A 15,735-nucleotide genomic window follows, 5' to 3' on the forward strand; every position below is an offset into this window, starting at 1 on the left:
TCATATCTTTGCCTTTGATATGCTACTGCATAGTGCCATAGTTATGCCAGCCTGTAACAAGGCCCTCTAATAGGTTACAGGTTCTCTGTCTAGGCCCCAGGATTTTCTATATTTTCTCCTTAACTAGGAGAGTGAGATGATTCAAGACTCCAGCACGGGTCTTGTTGGAAACATGGCACAGGGCTAGCGAGAAAACTATGTTAGGTGTAATTGTTAGATATATTGATGCCTGAAGCACAAGCAAGTCATTATCTGGATGTGTGCCAGCATTAAACAGTGAAATGACATCTGGTCATTGTGACCCTAGAGCAGTGGAGGCCACTCTGTCTGCGTGGGAAGGCAGCTGGAGGACTGCCACAATCCTAAGACACAGATGCAACTATATAAATGGAACATACTCTTGTGAATTTACTCCTGTTCCAACAGCAGGGAAAGCTCTGGGCAATTGGCCACTTCATGTTGCTGGAGCAGCTGTGCCATGTGGATACAGATTTTTTTTTATATCAATGCACCTGGGTTTGCACTGGTATAAACTACCAGCATAGAAAAGCCCTTGGTGTGTAGCTTGCACACTACACCATAAGCTAGAAAGAGAGCAGGTTTATACTAGCATTTCCTGAACCTGCAATATTTGTTTCAGTTCTGGGGATGCATAGAAAACCCCCTATGCAGGGGTGGGCCTTGGGAGCCCAGGTGAGATAAATGCAAGGTGCTATACCTCTGGAAGAATAATAGAAAATGCAACTATAAAATGGGTGACACCTGGGTGGATAGCAGTACTATCGAGAAGGATCTGGATATCTTGGTGGATCACAGACTCAACGTGAGTCTGCGGTGTGATGCAAATACACAAAAGGTGAATGTGGTTTTGGGATGCATCAACAGATGCATTAGGTGATAGTGTTTCTCTATACTGGGCGGGCCTCATCTAGAGTATTGGGAGCAATTTGGGGTTCCACATTTTAGAAAGGATGTGGAGAAGTTAGAGGGGGTCCAGAGGTGGGAGACAAAAATGATAAAGGGCTTAAAAGGCAAAACATATGAAGAAAATAGGCATGTTCAGCTTGTTGAAAAGCTTAGGAGAGCACATGATAGCGGTCCTCAAATACTTGAGGGGCTGCTCTATAAAGAAAGGGGGGGAGGGAACCTTTCCTGTCTTGCTGCAGAGAAGTGGGACACAGACCAATGACTTGAACTTGTAGTAAAGCAGACATAGATATTGGATATCTGGAAAAACCTCTTCACTGTTAGAACAGCAAGGCAGTGGAATAGCCTGCCTAGGGTCTGTATGGACTCCATCACTGGAGGTGTTCAAGAAGAGGCTGGACTGGCCACTGGTTGGGGGTGACCTAGGTGTAGCCACGTCTATTCTAGTATGGGTATTTTCCATCTTTCTGGGCTTTGCTGGTGCGCTGGGAGGGAGTTTTTCTCATTTCCTGCTGCTATAGGTCAGGGTTTTCTAAATCTTCCCCCAGAGACATTGTGTTGGTTGCAGCAGTGGCTGGGGATTTTGACTGGCGTGTGCCCATGCTCTTGCTGGGATTTCCACCTGGAGGTTCCTGGCTAGGGGGCCTTGCCCCTCCACTCAGGGCAAACTGATCCTGACATCTGCATTTACTGCATGGTCAGATGGGCCTGGAGAGCGCGAGCGAGAGCGTGTGTGTGTGTAGGGGGGGCGGGGGGGACTCTTGGCCCTCTTCCTGGGACCTTTCCAGCCTATATTAACAACCTTTGTAGCCCCCAACTTGGCCCCGACGACCCGCGGTGTGTGGCAGGTCAGGGTGCTGTTCGTGCTCTGCCAGGGATAGCTGTAGTTGTGCGGAGACCTGGGATCGCGAATTGCAGAGGACGGTTTGGGCAGGGAGGATCCTGCCAGCCCTGCTGCTCCCGTTTGCCAGGGGAGGGGCCGTCCCGCCAGTCCCTCCCCTCCGCCGGGAGCAGGCGCAGGGGCTCGGCGGGGGCAGGGGCGGCGGAGCCGAGCGCGGCGCGGGGCTGCCCGGCTGGGCTGGGCTGGGCTGGGCTGGGCGGGAGGCGCCTGGTCGGCGCGGCGGCGGCAGGTGGCGCTGGCGGGCGCGAGCTCCGCGTTGCTGCGGACGGGGCAGGAGGAGGCGGCGCCGGCACAACTTGAGCCGCGCCGCCGAGTCCGGGCTCGGAGCTGTCGCGGGCGCCGGCAGCAGCGGGAGGCGGTGGGGCCCGGGCCCGGGCCCGGCGGGGCAGGTAAGAACCGCGATGCGAGCCGAGCCGAGCCGAGCCGAGTCTCCCCGGGCGGCGCCGCGGGACTTTGTCCCTGGAGCGGGCGGCTCCGCTCCCGGCCATTGTCCGGCCGGCGCGGGCTGCGCAAGCCCGGGAGCGTCCTTCCCCGTCCCGGTGCCGGTGTCCGGCTCAGCAGCGAGGCGGCGGCGGGGCCGCCCCAGGCAGGGCAGCGAGGCGCTTCCCCCGCCCCTGCCCCGCCGGGCCGGGCCGGGCCGGGCCAGGGGGCTCCCGCAGCCGCATCCCGGAGACAGCCCCATCCTGGCGGCGGTTGGGGGCAGCGCCGAGCCCGCCTCAGGGATGATCCAGCCGCTGAGCCGGGCAGGACAGGGGGCAGTTGTCGGGATTTAGCGCAGATGGAGCTGCCCAGACAGGTCTGGAGGTGGCAGGGCCCCGGAGGTGTCCGCCTTGCCCTGGCTGGACAAGGCACCGGCGCGGCCGCTCTTGCATTGCCCAGCTCCCCAGGCAGCCCCTGGAGTTCTCGGGATGCCCAGGTCCCTTTAGGAGGTGTTAGCCCTCTGGTTCCTGTCCATGGAAAAGGTGTATGGGGGGGGGGATTCAGTGATCTTAGGCTTTGAGCCTAAAGCAGGTAGTGATGCTGGCACCCCCCCTCCCCCCTGACACCCCCCTCCCTCAGCGGGGCGAGATGGGGTTTTCTAGCATGTCGTTTTCTTTGGCTCTGAAAGGCGTGAGGAACAGACAAAGAGGAACCCACAGTTATCAGGACAAATGTGTCCACGCTTCGTTTTTAGTGTTGCTGACACAGTTACAACAGCGCTGTGCAAGGTTTGTCCCATAGGGAGGAAATCTTAGATGTAGTGGGACTTTTCGCCTTCATTTTTACTGACTGAGTGTTAGGCCTTTAAGTCAGCTTTTAAACTAAGATGTTGCATGGTTTGGAAAAGTTTGCGGGTGGCTGACGCTTGCCAGGGGGAACAGTGTGTTGCTAGCAAGTTAGCATGCCTATGCACACTGGACTGAAGCTTTGCCCCAGGCAGAGACCTGGTAAATAATAACTCTTAAAATCAGAGTTCTCCCGCCCTCAAGTGCCAGTGCCAGCCTTGACATCCTGTCTGCCTGCTTCTCTTGCAGCTTTCTTCCATGTGGTCCTTTGCTCCTCAAATTCTCTCCCTGGGCTGGTGCATAAGGTCACCGCTGTCTTCACAATGTTCCCTCATGACTCCCTTGTGCTGTGATGTCTGCAAGGCGTTAACCAGCCACTGACTAGTCGGGCACTAAGGCTTCAATCTTGAAAATGTTTATTCACAAGTTTGACTTTACATACAATTAATTGATTCAGTTGAGATTACAGTGCACAAGGCAACGTATATGGCTAAGTATTCATGGGACTAGGGTCTTCAGTGGAAGGTCTTTGAGTTAGGGATTATGCTTTTTCTGGTGGACAGTGGCTAATGAGTTGTGGGTGATTGTGAGGGTGATTTCCCCTCTGAGCTGATAAAATTCATAACACTTTTTGCGGTCTGACCCCTCTTTTGTAAATACGGATTTTTAGAGTTACACTGTTTTTAACAGTGTAATGTGTAAGGCGTGGGATATTTTTTTGAATAGTGTAATGTGTAAGGTGCGGGATCACTACCTTAGGGTTGGCACAAAAGAATAAACAGGAGGTTGACTGTAAGTGCATCCTATTTGAGTAGTGGTTATTTTGATCCAAAACTTTGCTTTGTAAGAAAATTTGTGCCTTGGGCTGCATGGAAAAGAATTCCATGAGATAAGTGAATCTGCCACTGAGTGACTGCAAAACATGTTGTATATTATAATTTCTTGTGCCAGTATTACCGTAGTAATTAGCTATTAAACCAACACATTTTGTCAATGAGTACCTTTAATATTATTGTTCTGTTTTGACATCTGTAGAAGGAGGATTAGCTCAGATACTATTTGTAGTGGGTGGGTGTCAGGGGAATGAAAAGCAAAAGCCGCTTACTTTTAATCTCTTCTCAAAAAGGTGACTAGGGCTGAGTGCAGACGTTCAAAAAGCCAGAAGCAGAATCGCTCAAACCTATGCGAGTTTCCGTAACCCTCTACTTTAAGTTGGGAGCGAGGAGAACAGAAGTTTGCTTTTTTGTGCGTGGGGGAGGCTGGCTGGGGCCTGCAGGGTAGGGGTGCTCAAGCATGCCTCCCAGTGTGACCAGCAGCTTCCCTGGGCTGCCGGGGATTGTCATGCGCTGCCGAGTCAGTGACAGGCATCTGCAGCCTGGTCTGCTCCCTGTCACTGCATCTGCTCATGGGAGGCATGAGAGCCTCTTGGATGTATGGGAGCCCACCAAGAGACCCCCATGTGTCTTGAGAGTGGGCTTAGTGACAGGGAGCCATGTGGCCTAGAAATGCCTGTCATGCTGACGGGGGGGGGTGGGGGGTGGAATTCAGCCATTACAGTATGGTGCACATACACAGCCCTGCAGCTGCTGCCCACACAGAGATGGGGAAGGGGGGGCGCTTGCTTTATTTTTGCTTAAAAACAGATGTACCTTGGGCAGCAGGGAAACAAAGAGGAAGATGGGGAGCAGCTGGGTCCATGCTGGGAAGATAGGGGGGAAAGGAGGAAAAAACACCCCAAGCAGCAACTCGTGAACCTGCCATGCTAGGCTCACACACATCTCAATACACACACCTGCACATTCACACTCCCTCTGGCCCTGCGATCTCGGCTTCTTGCATCATGGCATGGAGAAGCACAGAGGACAAGTGTACTGAAAAGCCACTTTGGCTGGGCTGGGCTGGGAGATGGCTGCTGTGGGGGGAAGTGGGACACATCTCTCTAGCATTGCAGGAGTGGGACGGGCAGAAACCATCACCATGGTGGAGGCAGGAGGGGAAGAGTTAAAAAGAAGTTTAAAAAAAAGAGGAGAAGCTCAGCAGTGATCTCTCTGATTGTACACCTTGTTTTTGAATCATGGCCTTTTCAGGTTTAAGAATTGTCAACATAGAAGCAAAGATACAAACATGAAGAAATGTTTTTTGTGGACCATTCACTGTCTCTATAATCTCATTCCCTCCACAAACTAGTCCAACTTTATTACGCAATCATGATAGTAATTCTGTAACTGTGGTTGCATTCTAAAATGTCTTTAAATGAGGCATACTTCTCCTCCTTCCCAAAAGCAAGTGACCAATTGGTGCTAACTTTTATACCCTTTCTTTGTTTTATCGATATCTAATCTTGTTTCTCTTAACTTTTAGTAGGTGGCCTTTGCAGGTTTTCTACCATCCTTGGCCTTTGGAGATAGGAAAGATTGCAAAGAAAAGCTTTAGATAAAGTGCCTTGCTGCCATTTTGAAAAACAGGGACACAGATACATGAGGCACAAGAGGCTTCTGGAGTGTGGTAATTGCCATACTCTGATGTGCTGGTTTTAAAGCGCTATGGAGCAGCCTCCCTGCTCGTGTATAGGCACCCTCCATTGTGAGGTACTGGAAAAATGTGGATTAGCTTATTTTAATGTGCATTAGCTAAAGAGCATGTTTTTTTGTGATGCCTTAATATGCATTAAAATAGGCTAATATGCATTAAAGCACACATGTAGATGGATCCAGAAACAAGGCATGATTTATCTGCACAAAACTTTTACAGGGGAGGTGGCTGCTGAGCAATTTGATTCTGGGTGCCTTTATTTTATTTATAGTTGTTTTAGCTACAAATTCTTTTCTCCTTCCTCAAGTTTTCACCCCAGTTTAAGTGTTACAAAAACCTAAGCAATGAATACACAATCACTTTGTATGAACACAGTTGGACATCTGATGCAGGTAGGCTCTGTGTGTAGTAGATTAATTGTTAAGTCACTAAGGGCATGTCTCTGCATCTCTGTATGGCGATGTTCTTCCAAAAGGAAGTACTAAAGCAGAGCGCAATATGGGTGGTTACTGCTGTGTGCACACAGTACACAGCTAAACTTCACTGCTATGTTGCCATAGTGGCGCACTGTACTTGGGGAGCATGCCACAACGGCAGTGTAGCTGGGAATCACGTGTAGACACTGTGATCACGTCACCATGGTGTGCCGTATGGCGATGTAGCACATTGCTGCGTCACCATAGGGTGACGTATAGATGCACCCTACCAGTACATCTCCTCTACTCCTCCATCCATAGGCACACACCCGATTGATTGCAGGGTCAAGATGCTGAAAATTTACCTCTGTCTGCGTAGGGGTGTCAACATTTTAACACCATCTTCAACCACCCCACAAAAAGGAAAGCTAGTTGGTCCTTACACAGCTGATTAAAGTTATAGGGGAATAACTGGGTAAAGGAGTGAACGCAACAACTATCATAGGCAAAATGAAACAGGACGGAGCCTGCACAGGTTGTAGGAGAGATTTGGAAACTAGGCATCTTGTTTTGGGGTTTGAGAAATATGGCGCTCCATTGAATTTGTTTTGTATGCAGTGGGATTTAAAAATATAGGCAGTGCTAGACTGTTCATAAGCATTCCTAGAGATTCTGTAAGATAGTTTTAAAAGTTTAAAACTACTTGGTATGAGTATGGTCTGACGTTGCCCATGTTTGCTGGCTGTGTTCAAAACTGCTTCAGGAGCAACCTGTATCTGAACAGTGTTTGAACACAGCTTTTAATTAATGACTCATTGTTAAAGAAGACAGAGCCAATAAAGCAGCATTACACTCATTCTTATTAAAAAGATTATATTTTATAACACTGTAGGTTGGTTGGAAAGCTATAAAAGTAAAAGTTGAAATTATGTAGATATTTTTGGGAATGCCAGAAGCCCAGGTGGAGATTCTAAATGCATAGAATTTCTATTTGCTTGTAATTTTAGAGCTGTGGTAATTATATTGAAATAACATAGAGATTGTTTGCTAAATTGCATATTTCATAGTGCAGCATTTTTCTGTGCAGTGTCTTCATTCAAAGTGTATCTCAAAATGCTTTTAGAGTGAAATACAGACCAGTAGATGATATAAATTACACAAATAAGCATAAATTAAAGCAGTCATTCATAAGACCAAGTGTGAGGTGCGGTAATGACTTAAATGTATTTAGCAGCTTTCATTCAGAAAGATACCCAAATATTATATAAACTATTAATTGCTTCCTATACCTCTACAATTATGTCACCCTGGGATGGAAACCCGCATAGTGACTCCTTAACTGAGCACTGTAACAATATATAACCATTTAGGCAGAAAATACCTTATTCTCAGAAAACCTCAGAGGGAATTTGGCTTAGACGGATAGTAGAAATCTCAGTGAGTGGGATTTCATGCCGTGGGACTCAGTTCTCATTCAGTTCAGATACCAAGTTGGAAATATTAGGATCATGATTTGTAATTTGACTAGGATTTACATTAAGATTCCTTTTTTTTTTTTTTTTTGTTGCAAAAAATGCCATGTGACCGTTGGTTACAGTTGGCTAAGACTTTTAAGAAATAAGTGCCATGTGCCTGCAGGGCAGGTGTTGAAGTTGATTTCCTGATCTGTCCTTTTTGTTCTTTGGTAATTGTTGCTTTAATATGCTACATGTATTTTAATTGTAATAGGTTCATTTTTAAAGAGCAAAAACATTATCCTTGTGCAGTAATGGTAATGAAATATATAACATTTCCTCAGCAAATTGGATAGCTGGGGGATGGAGAGTAATTTGTGCTTTAAGTCAGCGTTTTTCCAACTGTGATTTATGCCCCACTGCCCCATACCTTCCTTCCCCCCAACTTCAGCTGCTGATTGCCACTGCCAGTGATTCCTGCATCCCCCGCTCTTTGCCAAGGGGTTGTGGTCCACAGTTTTGGAAATGCTGCCTTAAGAGGTGTCTACTGACCGGCACAGGACTTAGAATCAGACTGGTCTGATCATTTTTGTTGTGTTAAAAATAAATAAAAATAAAATCAAGGTTCCAGAAAGTAGATTTTTCATAGGCATTCATACATAAAGTATACCTTAAAAGACTGATTTTTTTTTTGGGGGGGGGGGGGGGGGCTGTGATGGATTTTTTTTTTTTTTCCTGAACCAATAAGAAAAAACAAAAAAGGAACACCCCCTCCCCAGCTCTTCAGTAATGCAGTGGTTGGTAACTGTCACTCAACTGTCCAACCTATGGGACATAGCTCTTGCAACAGTATCAATCATTTGACATAATGGGAATAAAATAAACATCCCAGAAACTTGCCACAGGATTAGTATCTCCTGTTTTGAAAATGAACCTCAAACACAACACTACCGAGATTTAGTTTATCACTAATAAAGTGAGAGAGAGTTTGTGGTGGAAAGCCCACCCCCCATGGTGTTCTGTCCACTGCCTACTTGATTTGTTTTTAATGAAGAGGCAGTGGGGATTTTTTTTATTGTTTCTGTAGTATTAAAGATTATTTTAAGAACACAAACCAACTCTGTCTACCAAATTTTGTCATGCTTCATTTTCCTTTTTTCTCACTTCTCTATAATCATTTTTGCTTTCATAGATTCAGATTACCACTAATCTTTTTTTGACTACCATTGTTAGGGCTGTCTGTCCAGCTTGCGGTTCCTGGAAGTAATTTAATAGAAATAAATACAAAAAAGCCTTACATAAGGGGAACATCAAGACTTCACAGTTAGGCACGCAGAAGTTGGGGGAAGCAAAATGTCAGGTGGACTGTGCAACTCTAAATCTTTCCACCAGTACAATTAGTATTTTAGTAGTTTTCAAGCCATTTCTTCATATTAGTTCATTTTATGTGAGAATCAAAGTATTTTTCACAACATGCAACTCCCCAGACAGCGTGGCACTTTCTGTAGTACTGAACTCTGTTCCCACTGGGTGATCTGGAGCAGTGGGAGCCACCTTTTTGGCATGTTTGCCACAAATTAGGCTCATACCTTCCACTGCCTGATCTGCTGCTCTCCTTTCTGCTCCTTGCCTGATCTGTTTTTTTGCTTTTTGCTTCCTTTGCTGTAGTCCCTGTGCTATCTGCCACAGAGCTACCTGATCCTTCCCTGTGCCCCACAAACAGACTGGTTATGCCACTGGTTTGCGTCTCTTGATCTAGAGCTCTGAGCTGAAGCTCTGTCGGGTGGAAAGAAGACCTCTCTCTAACGGAGATGCTCCAGCAACAGTCTGGAGTCTGGAAGGGGGGGAGGAAGTCTAAGGTATTAAGCAGCCCCTATCTTTGTCTTATAGACCTGGGTGTTATAGCTGTCGCCCATTAACACTGGTAAAGGGAAAAGAAGATGGGCATATACTGCTGTGGGGAAAGGGGGAGGGGGCGCTCTTAGCTGTTTATTGCTTAGCCCTTCTGGCTAGTTGGTGGTAGGAACATTTTGGAGCACTTCTGTACACCATGGTTTTTTAGATGTGGGACTGCAAGGTATGGTTAAATATACTGGGGTGCAGGTATCAGGAAACCCAGCAAAGGAGAGGGAACAAGAGTCATGGTAAAGCACATGGGTAGGAGAAACAAAAACCATTTTGAGATAGGGACCAAAATTATAATCTTAGAATTAGTAGGGCATAAGCAGCATAGTGGTAGTCAACTATCGATCCTCTGTATTATGATGTATGTGTAAGAGATCTAGTCAGGTGCCTGATGAATCCGCTTGTACTATGTCCTGCAACCATCACACCCAGACACATATGTCTAGGCAAGAGTATGGAGGAATGGAGGCTGGCCAGGACCTACCATCCCCACTTTTGACCACTGAGACAGAAGCCAGAGACCAGACTGAGTCTAACTGTTCAGTACCTTGGTGGCTGTAGCTTCTGCCAGAGAGCAAGAAATAACGTTGCTGACTGCCTAATGCCTCAGCAAGGGTGTGTTTCTGTCAAGGTGATGTCCTTAGCCTTCCTCCAACCAAGGAGTAACCACAAGGCAGTGGGGGCTGGGGTATGACTGTAAACTGCATCGGACTGGAGGACTTGGTGACAATGTGGTGGGGCTCCTTGTGGCAGGGCAACTCATAAAATACTCCAGTGTTGTGAGTTCCAGCGTAAGGCAAGTATAGGGTGCCCTAGTCAGCATACATTACTTGCTACGATGCACACTTGCTGTGCAGCATTATTTCTTATCTTCACAATGGGAAATAACCCAGTAAAGACAAATGTTGTAAGACGGCAACATTTTATGGCAGCTGTTCCAGAAACAAATTGCTTGATTTTTAAGGGTGGAGAGTTATGGGATATCTGATGGTTAGACATTAGAGAATGTATGTTGGTTGCCATGGAAGCTTGGAGACTTCAGATTCTAAAACCTTTCTTGGTGGTGAAAGAATAGTCGGCTGATGAATAGTTGGCTAATGACTAGAAGCAAGTCTTGACTTGATGGCTTGGAAATTCTTAGCTAAGCTGGTGAGTTGACACAAGAGTTATGTGTACCAGGTCACTTGTTCCTCGAGACCAAAACCCAGATGGAGTCTCCACAAACTTGGAAGTTATCTAATGATTGAGGATCAACAAACTGAAGTGACTATGTACAAAAGAGAGCCATGAAGACTTTTCTAATCACATGCACCACAAAAGGTGTAAAATTTCAGGGAAATTTTGGGCATGTGGTAAACATGGCCAGAGTTGCTGGGACCAGTCTGCATGTAGGTGAGCTTGTACTGGAGCACTTTTGGTACTCCTGACATGTTGAACTGAGTGTGCAAATGTCTTAGTGCTGTGTCATGAACTGTGTCATTGTATGCTTTTAAAGGCAAAGCTGTCTTAAGCAGATGTATGCCAAGGAGAGGACGATTGTGTGCCTATGTGTGTAGGTGGCTCTGAAGTTTAATGCTCAGAATGGAATTAAGAAATGGAATAAAAAAGATATTATTTGAGGTAACAAACAGAGCAGAGTTTAAATTAATGAGCAGCAAAGTGATCAACCAAATCCAAAAGCAAAGTAAACCCCATTAATACTAGCACATGCAAAGAAAGTCCTGGAGGAAGAATGAGAGTGCAGTTATTGTCAGGATGCTTTCTAAAGACTGGTATAGTGTAGTCATAGTTTCCATTCATTCAGTATTGCGTGGCATGCTTGCCAGTGTTGGTAGAGTTTGTGCATATAGTGTGGTGAAGTGTAAAGCTTCAAATACATGAATTTTTCTAAAAAGGGATTACTGTAAGGGGTGATTATTTTCTACAGCATCCATCTGCTTCAGCCAATTCATTGCGTCTTTTTACTCCCACCTCTGTGCCTCCATCCCCATATGCCTCTTTTTAAGCAGATAACTCTTTTGCTCCAATTCCTGGAGTACCCTCTTTTTCCACTGCTTCTTGGTAGTAGCTATGACAAGGACACATTAGTTTGTTAATGTGTCCTTCTTGGAGTACTGCTTTTCCTTTTTCATCAGGATCACCCTTGCAGCTGCTGTCACAGGTACCCCTCTTGAGAGCACCTCAGCTGAGGACACTTGTAAGACATGGAGATTGTTAGATTTGTCAGCAGAAGCACAAAGGGAAAGATGAAAGGAAAGGGTACTCCTGAGATGTTAAACTAGGTGGGCAAATACACCTTCTCTGTTCCCAGTGGAGGAGAGTGGCATCCTAGGGATCTGTAGTAAGGGCCAACAAACTAAAATTAAAAAAATATCCAGAAAATTGCAGCAGTTCATAGTGGTTTGGGCTGAACTCTCACCGGTGCAAGCAGATGGTACAGGCAGCTAGAGGGCTCCTGGGCTACTTTACAGGCCACATTTTAGTGGGAATGGTGCTGACGATAGTAGTGCAGAGGGATGTTTTATGATAGCGGGAGAAACAACAGATTTCCCATATCCCAATTCCTGCTAGAGCACTTCCTGGAGATTGTTCTAAGGGGCATTTTGTGATCATGTGAACAAAATTTACTGCAGTGATGCACAGGGTAGGCAATAGGGATGTGAAAGGTTACATGATTAATTGTTTAACCAGTTAGTCTAGTGATAACTAATTAGCTTACCATTATCATTTAGTGCAGGGCCTTGTGTAGCCTGGCAGAGAAGGGAGGCCACACACTGTCCCAGCAGGAACCTGAAGGTGGTTGGAGGGTGGAGAGGGACTAGTACCCAGAGCCTGAGATTAAAGAGGAAAATAAGGTGGCCTAATGACTCATCATCAATTAAGCAGTTAGCTGCTCTCATTCCTTGGAGTCTCAGAACAGCAGAGACTTCCAATGCCTGAAGAAGGGCTATTGCACCAGAAATCTTGCTAAGAACTTTTTCTCAGCTATTCAGTTGGTGTAATAAAAGATATCACGTCTACTCAAAGAACCTTGCCTGCTCTTTCACAGGTACTTTCTCCCTCCCAGCCTGGGCGTCATGTGAGCTGTGTTGTGGGCAGCATTGCTAACCACTGAAGTTCTGCTAATTCTGTTAACCACTGAAAGGGAGTGGGTGGGCGTCGTGTGGCACAGGGCTCAGATCTCTTAATCTGTTTTGGTTGTTTTATCTTCTCAGCAGCCTCTGCTTCATCAATTAGTCTTGCTTTTCAGAGATACGTATCAGAAATACCTATGCAGCCCTAGTTCCTGTAGAGCTGGGCTTACAAGTTCCCTTCCGTGCAGCCAGGCTATCCAGCACCACCTTGCTTTAGTCAGAAGTACAGGATTTTAGTGTGTGGTTGGGTTTGTAGCAAACCATGTGTGCCTAGCAATTTAAAAGGAAAAGAAGCTTTGCCTAAACAAAGTGAAATTTTAAAAGGGAAGGGAAAAAGCTTCTGATCAGTTTGACCTCAGAATTCAGAATTGTGGTTGAGCAGTTGGCAGAGGGCATTGTGGGATTGCAATAGCTGACAGAAACCTGTGGGCACAGCTTCACATGTTGGTGATGACAGAGGACTTAGTTGCCTGAGCAGATGGTGTCATTCAAGTGACCCAGACCTGGGATTTTTTGGTTAGAGGTGCTTTGTGTGAACTTGCATGCATATTTGTTGACATAATACCCCTTCTGTTGATTTAACTGTGTAATGCAGACCAGGCTCAAGTGATTTTGTACTCAAAGTCTTCCTTACTTTTTCCTCGAGAGAAGGGTAATACTTTTTAAAAATTGCATGAAAGTAGGTACACAGAAAGGAGAGAGATGCCTTAATTTTAGCATAAATGCAAATCCTGGACAAACTACTTGCACAATTGTGTGAAAGTCTTGACTGTTCCCGATATCTTAAAGATACCGGCTCCAACCTGGGCTCTAGGACTGTCCACTGTACTTCACCCCCCTGGCTCACCATCAGTGACAGAGTGGCAAGACTGATCTCCCAACACAGCATTAGGAGGAGGCTTCTGCAATAGAAGACAGTGCTACCTTATTGGAGGCGAATGGATACCAAAGATTAGGGTATGCCTGCTTCACATGAGCAGTTTAATAACTCGCCTGGAGGAGGGCTTTCAACGTTTTGAAGACAATCTTCTCTTGAAACTTGCACCTTTTAAAGCCATAACATTATTTGATTAACCACAGTATACAGTTAAATTGTGTTGTCTGTTTATGATCTACGTTTAGGAGGTCTTTCCATAATTAGGAGCTTATGGATGTCTTAGTATTTACAAATCTGAAAATCATTACCCATCTACTGCTGCATTTTTAGAATAATTGAAATGTATGTGGAGTGGGCTTGCAGTCAGTCCACACTGGTATAGAATCATGGTGGTCTTGCCCTAGGGTTTAGGTCTGGCCCATAACTAACTGCATACCTCTTTTCAAGTTGTATGCTAATTTGAAGTAGCTTTATTAAGAGGTTTTTTTAAATGTGTTTTTTCTAATAAAGGAAAAATAGTTTTATTTCATGCATTCATTAAGGGTGAATGAAGGAATTTGGTTTATTTTTTCCCCTCATAAACTTCAAGAAATACACTATATTCTTGACTAGATACGGGAGTACAGCTGTTGTACTGCCATGGTGCACAGTACTCCACTTGTGTGCATATGGGGAAACTGCATAATTATCTTAACTATATAACACAGCATTGGTCCTAATTTGTCTTTTGCATGTAAGTTCAGTGCATAAACTGCTTACATGTATATCAAGCTAGGAGTGTGAAAAGCTGAGTGCAGCCTTTTCCATAGGTAATGAGCATTATTTTCACAGTTTGAGGTAAGTGCATTGCCTTTCTTTGGTCCTGAAGATGTGCATTTAAACAGACTATGCTGTAGTCTTTCCCAGTAAAATGGTCATTGACTGTAAAGATGATTCCAGGAAGCGTGTGAAGTGTGCTTGCACAGAACTTGCAGACTCCTGAGTTATATATAAGACAGCAGTTTGGAAAGACAGCAAGGAGGAAGATAGCTCCTGAGGTCCAAATGGCTGATAGACCTTGCAGTGCCAAGTGAGCTGGTCATTGCCTCTTTCAGTTAGCTTTTGGAGGAGTTACCTGAATAAACTGAACTTTTAAAGCAAGCAACGACCATCTTTTATATCAAAGGGTTCCTGGATCTTGGGTGTACAAAGTGGTCAAAAGAAAGCCATGTAGGTGGTCATAGCTTGCTTATTTGGAAACAGTTTGTCTGAGTATATGTGTTTTAGTTCATGTAACAATAGATATACTATATGCATGTTAAAAACTTGCCTCAAGGATTCTTTCTAACTCAACACTTCCTAGCCCATTTCAGTCTAAAGTTGCAAGCATAGAAAAAATTCAGCTCCTAAGATTCTCTAGAAAGAATCTTTCAGCAAGTTAATCATGTTATAAGTAAGCTTGGCAGGTTTCAATTTTTATTGGTAAATGCTGATAAATGTTGATTTTTGCCTCATACTCACAGACCGACTAATTTTTTTTTCTATCGTTAATCATCAACATTTATAGAAAGGGAACGTAAAAAAAATGATGCCTGATGGAAGTGTGTGATGACAGGTGGAGCAGTCTTACAGAGTCATGCTGACTGTAGTTTGGACTGCAACTCCCAGAAACCCCAGAGGACTGGGAACAAAGGAAGAGGGAGTGACAAAGCGGTTGAGGAAGCTATGAGCAAGTGGAGCTCAGGTTGATGGCAGCTCTGCTGCTTAGCTGGTGGCAGTCTACATTTTCTGCGGCAGGCGATTAAACTGCACTATAATAATAGTATACTGTCACTGATAAATTGTCTGCCCCCCCACTCCTAATTTCTTGCAATCCTGAAATTTTAAGTTGATAAAATTGAAAGTATGTGCTTAAGCATTGATATTATCCATCAAAATTATTAAAAAAAAAAAAAAATCCTGCTAAGTTTGGGTATAAGCATGTAAAGATGAAAGGGGAGGTATTAAGTTTTCAAGATGCTTCCTAATGATATAGTAGACTTTTCAGCATGGTTGCTGTAGAAATTGTGGCTTGGGCACACTGTAATGTCTGAGATGGAAAGATCTGTTCGTGATCCAAGGTTATTTAAAGTCTATTGAAAACATCATGATTTGATGGTTTGATTATAGGTTGAAACATGTTTTTGGGGTTTTAGTGTGCTGTCGTGGAAGAAAACAGCTCATGTTCTAGCTTCTATTCCACTTAAAACGTTCTTAAATTCCTATCTTGTCTTAAACTTGAATTAATATAAATCTTAATGGTATCTTTTTCACCATTTAATAGTAGCAGTATGTAAGTGTCATTT

General features: G+C 44.9%; 1 protein-coding gene across 1 annotated transcript in view; it reads left to right on the forward strand.

Moving 5' to 3' along the window:
• The first annotated feature begins 2,126 nt into the window (after positions 1-2,126).
• PXYLP1 (2-phosphoxylose phosphatase 1) overlaps positions 2,127-15,735 on the forward strand; it is a 98,134-nt gene continuing 84,525 nt past the window's right edge. The window contains exon 1 of the mRNA XM_006261318.4: positions 2,127-2,217. The gene's annotated coding sequence lies outside the window, so the exon portion shown is untranslated. The remainder of the gene's footprint in view (positions 2,218-15,735) is intronic.

The sequence above is a fragment of the Alligator mississippiensis genome, chromosome 7 (genome assembly GCF_030867095.1).
Source record: "Alligator mississippiensis isolate rAllMis1 chromosome 7, rAllMis1, whole genome shotgun sequence".
Taxonomy (NCBI): Eukaryota; Metazoa; Chordata; order Crocodylia; family Alligatoridae; genus Alligator; species Alligator mississippiensis.